At 41.7% G+C, this 9,774-nt stretch overlaps 1 non-coding gene across 1 annotated transcript; it reads left to right on the forward strand.

Moving 5' to 3' along the window:
- Positions 1 to 6,033: 6,033 nt before the first annotated feature.
- On the forward strand, positions 6,034 to 6,108 carry TRNAV-GAC (transfer RNA valine (anticodon GAC)). The gene has a single exon. It is a non-coding gene; the product is annotated as a tRNA-Val (tRNA).
- Positions 6,109 to 9,774: the final 3,666 nt, after the last annotated feature.

Below are 9,774 nucleotides of genomic sequence, written 5' to 3' on the forward strand. Positions count from 1 at the left end.
ACATAAAATATGAAAGTAAACCTTTAAGTTTGGCAGTCAGGAGGTTAACAGTAAACTTTGAGAGAGGAACTTCAGAACTTGGTGACAGAAGCAGCCAGATTGCAGGGCATGTGGAGTGAAATACTAGCGAGGACGCCCAGTCTGTGGGGGGAGCCCACATATTCAAGAAGGTTGGCAGGAAGAGAACAGAGAACCACTCTTTTGGAGGCAATAGTTCAAGCTGGTTTAAAGGCAGATGGGAAGGATCCCACAGAGAGGCAGAGTCTAAAACGCCCAGGTAACGCCAAACACCCGATACGACACCATCCTGAAAGGGGAGATAGGGACCAAAGCTACCTGCTGGGGCCAGGAGTGAGCCTAGGAAAGGGAGACACCTTCTCCAAGACGGGAGGAGAATGAAGGCTGGGACTTTGAGGAAGCAGGTGGATTTGGAGGAACTGCCAGATGGCTTCCAAACTCTCAGGAAAGTAAAAAGTTAAGACCATTTGCTGAGAAGGCAAGAGAACGGCCAATCTGGGAAACTTGAGAGTGGAGGTGGTTTAGAAGAGCTAATATGCAGAAGTGTTCTCTCTTGCAGCATGGTCTACGCCAGATGTCCTTCTAGTATTCAGCAAGCAGGGCAGATACGCGAGGGACACCTGACATAAAACTTTCCACTGTCATGGGGTCAGCTTCTTCCAGACAGGCTGACACGGAACACTTACAGGGAAGGCAAAGGCATACTCAAGTGCACCCTACGGTACAGGAGGGGAGAAACGAAGGGAAAAGAAACCCAGAGGAGTGTCGCATCACATTCCAAGATACATGAGATTGAAGAAAGAGATCATGTACCTAATCGAAAAGGTTAAGACCCAGCTTAGTAGTGAAGACGGGAACAGGGGCGCAGAAGCAAACCCAGTCATGAAGGTGGGTATCGGAGTCCTATCCAGCTCCGTTCAGGGAACTCGGCTGTTTCACAACATCCAAGGCTGTTTGGCTGTGTTCTTACCAAGCTGCCCACAGTTGCAGCCACTTCCATCCTAGAGCATTTTAAAGGTGTGCTTGGCCTTTGGCATCAACAAACGAGTAGGTGGCACCAGAAAAATGTGTCACAACCAGCAGGGCTCAATGTCAATGTCAAGACCCTAGCATAAGACACGTTTACAGGCCTACAAAGGATTTAAGCACTAAGGTATTACCAAAGCAGGACTGGCACGAAGGGAACCTGTCAAATGCTTTACACTAGAATTGAGATTCACTCTGATGGTGAGTTCTTGAGGGAAAGGTAGAGTAGGCCATTTATTAAAATCTGGGACTGAGAGGTAACTGGGGCTTAACAATACGACAAACATGAGACTCTCTTCTAACTAGTCACAAAGGTCAGGTTATGTTCATTTCTCTTACCACTATCAACACAAGTTCTAGAAACTCCAAAAGGACTGAACCAGAAGTGACAATGCAGAGGCTCAGGACATGGTGCAGGTGGGTTTTGGATACAGACTCTCGCGAGATCTGCTTGGCCAGGGTGAAGCCTCACAGACTCATGAACTAGGCCTAGAACCACAAAGCCAGGGGGCGTGGAAATAATCACCCCAAGAGGACACAGAAGTGAAGTCTACTGGTCAGAATTAGGTACACACCAAGTCTGAGAAGAGAAGTGTAGGAGATGACAGTAAGAGGAAGGAAAATCAGTAAATTTTAAAATCGAAAGAGTGAGAGGAAATTGAAAGGGCGGTAAACGCATTTACATGCTCAAGAATCTGAAATGCAGGAGCAGGCTTGCAAGCCTGTCTCAGAGGAGTGAACTGGGGAAATATGCCTGCCCAGCACCCAGACATAAAGCTGTGTGTCACATGGGGTACTTGTGGCTGACTATCCATGAAGCATTCTCCACCCCCAATTTTTAAGACCTGTGCTGAGCCATAAAACCAGGCAGCCTCCACAGGAGTATATAGTGTAGGGATCAAAAAGACATAAAGGATTCAGCACAAGGAAGCTTCTTAGGTGAGATCAGGTGGTATATTAGCGGACCTGGGCTGTATTCTGAGAAACTTTCTGACCTTGTGAAATTGGGATTGGAAAATGACAGTATGGTAGGGGGCGACCAGAGTTAACAATGGAAATGTGCAGTGGACAAATGTAATTTCTTGCTGTCAAGCATCCATTCTCTTTCACTGTGAGCACATAGCCTCCCACCAGTGTGTATGTGATCTTGAGCACGGATGGCTCACAGTGCCTTCCACTAACACCTAGTACAGAAGCTGAAAGGAGCCAGATCCTGGTTCCTCCCCTTCTCTGCCATCCCGAAAGTGGGCGCTGGGCCCTATGCTCAGCCAGTCAGACTCCATAACTCTGAACCTGAACACATAAGGTGGGGACTGGTGGAAGCTGTGGTGGGGGTGATATAATCCTTGGTTACTTCTAATTTTCTAAGCCTGGTCCTGATCTCATCAATTCTCTGAACACTTCACATCCTTCCAACGTATGTCCTTCCTGCTTCAAATTCTCAGAGACAGTTTCTATCACTTGCAATCAAAATCCCTGACTGAAACATAGTGTGGAAGATAGTCAGAAGGATGAGAGCAGATCTGATTGTCAGTAAGGGCAATACGGATGCAAATGACCTTGAAACAGAGATTAGACTACAAGTCAAGAAGACAGAGAAAGACATTACTGGTTTAGGTGAAACCAAGGATCCAAAAGTAAGAATGTTGTTGGCATCAATGGGTTTCGGAGAGAGTGAGACCACACACAAGTCAGTGGTGGCTTTGGAAAGAATGAGGGGCTGGGAACACACAGAGCTTGCCGTCTAGCAAAGAAAAGAAAATTACATTAACAATCACCATAAAACATGGTAAACGTCATCATTAAGAATACGAGTTCCGGAGTAAATGTATCTACATTCAGATCTCACCCTTATGAACTATATGAATTCTCTGCACCTAAGTTTATTTGTAAAATGGGGTAATGATACACGCATGGAAAAACAACTCAAATAGTGCAGAAAACCTGGTATGTACTAAAAAAAAAAAAAATGTTCCTTCTTTGTACAGGAAATGTAGGGTATTCTATGAAAGCACAAAGCCATTCACTCAACCCAGTCTTGGAACAGGGTCAGAAGTCAGTGGTAACAAAAAAGTGGTATTTAAACTAAGAAAGGTAAGTAATAACAATCATAGTTGTAATTACTAACATTTATTGAGCTCTTCCCATATGCCTGGAACACTATCTCCTTTACTCCTCACAAGAGTTCTAGGAGACAGGCACCGTTATCCCCTCTATTTTGTGGATAAAAGAAACTGCTGTTCAGAAAAGTTAAGTGCCTAGACTGAAATCACTAAACTAACTAAGCAATGGGGAAACACAAGGCAAATGGATGAGCATATTTGAATCCACTCAAACTTCTGATCTGCAGTTATGTGAAATCCCTCATTGCCTAGACCCTGCCTTCGCCCTACGGATTGGAGGTATTTCTCTGCCCATAAATATCTCAGTTTTATAACACAAAATGTTCAGAGGACACAATTCCCTAGATGAAATTTTATTTTCCATCCCACTTTCAAGAGCATGTATTTTTCATAACTGAAGAGTAATTGATGTGGTTATTGATCATGATAAAATTAACATATTTTCTTAATTAGATTCATGTCAGAGAACCTCTCAAAGCTGGCTCTCGGTTTATTCCTGCTTCTGATGAAAGCGAGGGGAAAAAACATGCTAAATGCCCTCCCTTCTGTTCAAAGAGAGGCCACATTTGTCCTACACACTCATCAAAGAAATGTGTTACCATCTTGCCCAATATGAGCCCTTGACTTCATTACTAAAATATGGTGTCTGCTGAGGTGGGTGACTGGGGCAGCTGTTCAACATACGCCTGGCAACACTCAGCAGTCCTGCTCGTCTAGGAAGTGAGGAATGCTCTAACCCTTCGAAGCTGAAAGGGAAATTGTAAGTAAGCATAAAGTAATTACCCACTTGGAGCCTGTCAGGCCATGTTCAATGCAACTGAAAGCTTTTGTCCTTGATGCCAACCTTCCCCGGCTCAGGGAGGTCAGAGAACTTGGAATGTTTTCACCACTCTGCGCTGCAGAGACCTGATCTGCTTTGAAGATCTGTCTGAAATACGCTCAGGTCGCTGAGGGGAGGGATTACCACCTTCCCAGCCAAATAACATCCTGTCCCCTGAGAGTTAATATCATTTCAAATACTCTTTGGTTCATGTTAAATATTGCTGCTTTCTCTCTGTAGTGGTGTACACAGTGCCTTCCATAGATAGCATCCTTTTGAACAGCACAACCACCATGTGATGAAAATAGGACATGTATTCTTACTCCCCATTTACAGGCAAGGAAACTTGAGGATAGAGAGGGTAGTTGACTGACTGAGGATGCAGTCATGGTCTTCTGAGCCTTGTCTTCTGGGCAGCTGGTGTCCTTTCTTCTTTACCTGACTTTACTTCTATGATTCCCAACTATAATGATTAATTTTATGTGTCAGTCTGATTGGACCAAGGGGTACCCAAATTAAACAGGATGAGGTTAGCATTTGGATTGGTGGACTCAGTAAAGTCCACTGCCTTTGCCAATGAGGGTGGACATTATCCAATCGATTCAGGACTTGAATAAAAGAAAAAGATAAAGAAAGGAAGAATACAACCCTTTTGCCTCCTGTTTGCCTACTTGAGCTGAGACATCAGTCTTTTCCTGCCCCTGCACTGGAATTTACACTACTGACTCCTCCAGTTCCCAGGCTGTCAGACTTGCATTGGAACTAACCACCAACTTTCCTGAGTCTCTAGCTTGCAAATAGTAGATGGTGGGGCCTCTCAGCCTCCATGATCACATGAGCCAATTCCTCATAATAAACCTTTTCGTATAAATAAATACTTCTATTTCTTTGGAGAACACTGATAATACCACCAACCAACCCTCATTTGGAGACATCCAAGTTCTCTTTCAATTGCCTTAACGGTCTAGAAGAAACAGACTAAATTTTTTTTTTTCAAAATTAAAGTCACATAAAATAATTTTAAACATACACATTTAACCTACCAGATCTTACAAAGATGATAACCCCAGACCTGCTGACTCCTTCTTCAAAATCAACCCTGAAGTATTTGAAGAAGCAGGAGGGAAACTTGAATTTTTGGAGCTAACAGAAAGCATGTACATCTCATAGACTAAAAGATGTTTGATCTAGTACGTGGAGACTGTATTGCATTCTGAGACAAAAGGCTATGAGAGGTAGCAGTGAGAAGGTAGATTGGAGAAAAGCTTTTAAGCACAGCCCTTGGCTTTCCCCTTCATTATTCTGAAACAATTATCACCAATCCTCTGCAGAAATTTACGTTCCAGATCATTGGTGTGGGCAGTAAAATCAAGGCAGTGTGGGTGCATCATGGGGTGAGGAGATGCTGAAAGCAGGGGCAGCTGACCAAGAACTCTTGCAAGGCCACTGCTGGACCATATGGTGACTGTATGCATCAGGGAAAGGCATCCCTGCTTCTAGATAGTTAGAGGCTTCTACCAGGGTACACAGCTTGGGAGTGAAGATGGATGGCACTGCGTGTTCCCCTCTGTCCTGTAAGTAGGGACCACCTACTTAATTATAACAGCAGCCCTAGCCCTACAGTATCCTGATCCCCACTCCTCCACCAAACTCCCATGCTTGGAGGAATCAGAATCTGTGGAGACTGACTCATCTCAGTGCTGCTTCTCCCCAGTAATTCAATTTAAAGGAGAAACTCTTCCCAGGGGAGAGGCAGTAAAAGGGAATGACACAAAGTGCTTTTCTGGCGCTTGTGGTGCAATGCCCTGGGGCTCAACATATCTCACTATTTTAGACTCATCTAAATGGATGGAGACTAGAGCCTAATATTTGGCCCTCCCCAACAAACATTACCAGGGAGAGCGGCTGATATTCACAGTAGAGCATGAGCTTACAAGCCCAAATAACAAGAATCTAGTAAAGAAAGACAAAAACATCATGCACTATCTGAAGCAGAAACATTTGAACAAATAGAATATATTAGTAACTATGCTTAAGGAGGGGAGGGAGGGTGTAGCTCAAGTGGTAGAGCACATGCTTGACATGCATGAGGTCCTGGGTTCAATTCCCAGCACATCCTCTAAAAAATAAATTAAAAAACCTAAGTACCCACCCCACAAAAAAAAAAAAAAAACTATGCTTAAGGAGATGTGGGAAGGTATTACTAAAGTAAAGCAAGAATATGAAATCTTAAAAAGGACCGAGTGAAATATTATATGCAAAAAAAAATGTAGCTGAAATGGAATGAATAACAGGATGAAATAGAGCTAATGAAAGAATTAGTGAATTTGAGGATCAGAATTGAGAAATTCTTCCTAAAAGCAATGGGAAATAATAGAAAGACAGAAAATATAGAGAAAAAGTTTTAAGCTAAGAAATATGAAGGCTAAAATTAAAAGTAATAGCATCCAGATAATAGGATTCCAGAAGAATGGGGTGGAGAAATGGAAAGGATAAATATCTAAAGAAACAATGAAGATAAATGTTTCAGGATTAATGAATGAGAATCCTTAAGGATGAAAAGGCTCTTCGAGGACCAAATAGAACAGATAAGGAAAAATTCATACTTATTTACATTATAATACAATTAAAGGATATTAAAGCAAATAAAAAATATGTAAAGGTTCCCAAATGGAAGGGAAAAAACATTCCCTGTAAAGTAACAAAAATCAGACTAACACTAGAATTTTCAAGAACACAAAATGCAAGATGATAATGGAATTTTTATAAAGACAATGGAGTATAATTTTCAAGCATTAAAGGATAAACAATTTCAAATCTAGAATGTTATCATTCAAACATAAGGACAAAATAAAAACATTTTCATAAGACTTAAGACCGTTTCACATGCAAAAATCCCCACTAAAATACTCACAGCATATTCAAATTTTAAAACATAGAAATTCTACAAGAGAGAGGCAAAGTAAACATAATTAAATATCTTGAGGAGGAGAACAAAAGGGCAGAGCAGAAAGATCCTGGGCTCACTCTTCCCGTGGACACAACAAAACTACTACACATAGAGCAACTATCTCAGAGAATGACCTAAAGATTAGCAGAAAAGGTTTTCCACAACTAAGAATATAAAGAAAAAATCCACATTGAGACAGGTAAGAAGTCAGCTGCAGTCTGCCTAGGATCCACAGCCCTGGCTCAGCGATCCATACGTGGGAAGTCTCACAGCCACAGAGGTCCTCTCTGAGGAGCAAAAGGTCCAAACCCTACATCAAGACCCCCAGCCCAGGGGACCTGCATTGCAAAGACAAGCCCCCCATAATATCTGGCTTTGAAAACCAGCTGGGCTTATGTCTGGGAGAGCAGGAGGAGTGTAGGAAACAGTCTCTGCTCTCAAAGGGCACATGCAAAAAGTCACTCCAAGTCCCAGCACAGAGGCAGCAGTCTGAAGTGTCTGGGTCATATGCAAAGACAATTAATTGACTAATTTTAGGGCATGTGCTGGAGGGACAGCAATCCACTGGAACATTCTTCAGACACAGAGGCACTACCAAGCCTCAGTTATTTCTGCTCACCTTCTACCTTGCTGGCCCAGCACTGGCAGGTGCCATTCTTTTATTCTCCCCATCTACCTTAGCAGCACCACTAACCCTGCCTTGGGTTCACCTGCAGACCTGCCCTAGCTAGCACTCCTCCAAAGAGGTCCTCCACCACACCATCTGCATCCTGGCAGATGCCCTCAGCTGGCACCAGGGCCCCTTCAAAGTGGACCCTCGACCAATACCTGGGCCTCTCCAAAGCAGTCCCACAACTAACCACTATGGGCAGGTGTCCTTGACTGGCAAGAGTCTCACCAAAGCAGCTCCTGCCCCAGTGGCAGACCTAGCTCATCAGAGCACAGACAACAGTCGGAGCCAAGTCTTTTAGCCAGCAGCACAAGGGGCCAGGCCTACACACTAACATGCTTGCAGAAACTGCAGCTCAGCCACAACAGGTAAGCACACAATCCACATAGGGGTCGTTTCTGGAAAACCTGTCTCTGGCAACCAAGGGGGACTACACTGCTGGGCCCCACAGGATACCTTCTACATAAATCACTCCTACAAGACTGGGAAATGTAGCTGATCTACCTAATACATAGACATAACACAGAGTTAGGCAAAATGAGGAGACACAGGTATATGTTCAAAATGAAAGAACAAGGCAAAAGGTCAGAAAAAGAACTAAATGAAACAGAGATAAGCAATCTACCAGATAAAGAGTTCAAAGGAATCATAAAAATACTCACCAAACTTAGGAGAAGAATGGAGGAACACAGTGAGAACTTCAGTGGAGACAGGAAAAAATCAGAGCTGAAGAATACAATAACTGAAATGAAAAATACACTAGAGGAAATAAACAGCACATTAGAGCGTGCAAAAGAACAAATCAGTGACCTGGAAGACAGGGTAATGGAAATCACCCAATCAGAACAGCAAAAAGAAACAAGAAACAAACAAACAAAGAGGACAGTTTAAGAGACATCTGAGACAATTCAAACATATTAATATTCACATTATAGGAGTTCCAGAAGGAGAAGTAAGAGATAAAGGGGCAAAAAACCTATCTGAAGAAACAGTGGCTGAAAACTTCCGTAACCTAGCAAATTAAATAGACATCCAAGTTCAGGAAGCACAGGAAGTTCCAAACAAGATAAACCCCAAGAGGCCAAAGCCAAGACACATTATAGCTAAAATGTTACAAGTTTAAAAAGAGAATCTTAAAAGCAAAAAGAAAAAAAAAAAAAAACTAGTTCCATACAGGGGAGCCCCCAAAAGACTACCAGCTGACTTTTCAGCAGAAACTTTACATGGCCAGAAGGAATTGGGAAGCATATTCAAAGTACTAAGGGGAAAAATACGTACAACCAAGAATATTCTACCCAGCAAGGTATCATTCAAAATTGAAGGAGAGAGTTTTGCAGACAAGCAAAAGTTAGAGGAGTTCATTACGACTAAACCAACCTTAAAAGAAATGTTAAAGGTACTTCTTTAAACAGAAAAGAAAAGACCATAACTAGAAACACAAAAAGCATGAAAGAAAAAATCTCTCTAGTAAAGGTAAACATATCATAAAGGTAGTGATTCATCCACATATATAATGAGTGTGAAGGTTAAAAAAACAAAAAAAGTAAAACTATCTATTTCTACAAGAATTAGCTAAGGGAAAAGTAAAATAAAAAGATGTACAATATGACATCAAAAACATTAAACATGGGGTGTAGTAAAAATGTAGGCTGTTATATAATAATGTCATGGTAATAACAAACCAAAAATCCGTAGCAGGTACACACACACACACAAAGAGAAAGAAATACAAACGTTAACACTAAGAAAGTCATCAAAGGAGGGAGGGAGATAAAGATGTCAGAGTAAGGGAATGTGGATCTTACCTCCCCCCATGAGCAAATCAAAAACACATCTGAACACATCAAAAACAAATGAAGCAATCCTCACTGAAAACAAACTGGAAACTGTTATATTAAAAGACAAAAAAATTATAAAATCAATTGTGACTACAATAAACAGAGAATGGATAAAAATGAAGATGTAAAATATGAGATCAAAAACACAAAACATGAGGGAGGGGAGGAAAAAGACTGTCCTGTTAGAATGTGTTTGAAATTAAATGACTATCAGTTTAAAACAAGTAAATATAGTTATAGATCTACATATATGAACCCCATGGTAACCACAAATCAAAAACCTTTAATAAATACACAAAACCTACAAAGAAAGTAGCATAAACATACCA

This window comes from Camelus bactrianus, chromosome 21 (assembly GCF_048773025.1).
Source record: "Camelus bactrianus isolate YW-2024 breed Bactrian camel chromosome 21, ASM4877302v1, whole genome shotgun sequence".
Taxonomy (NCBI): Eukaryota; Metazoa; Chordata; class Mammalia; order Artiodactyla; family Camelidae; genus Camelus; species Camelus bactrianus.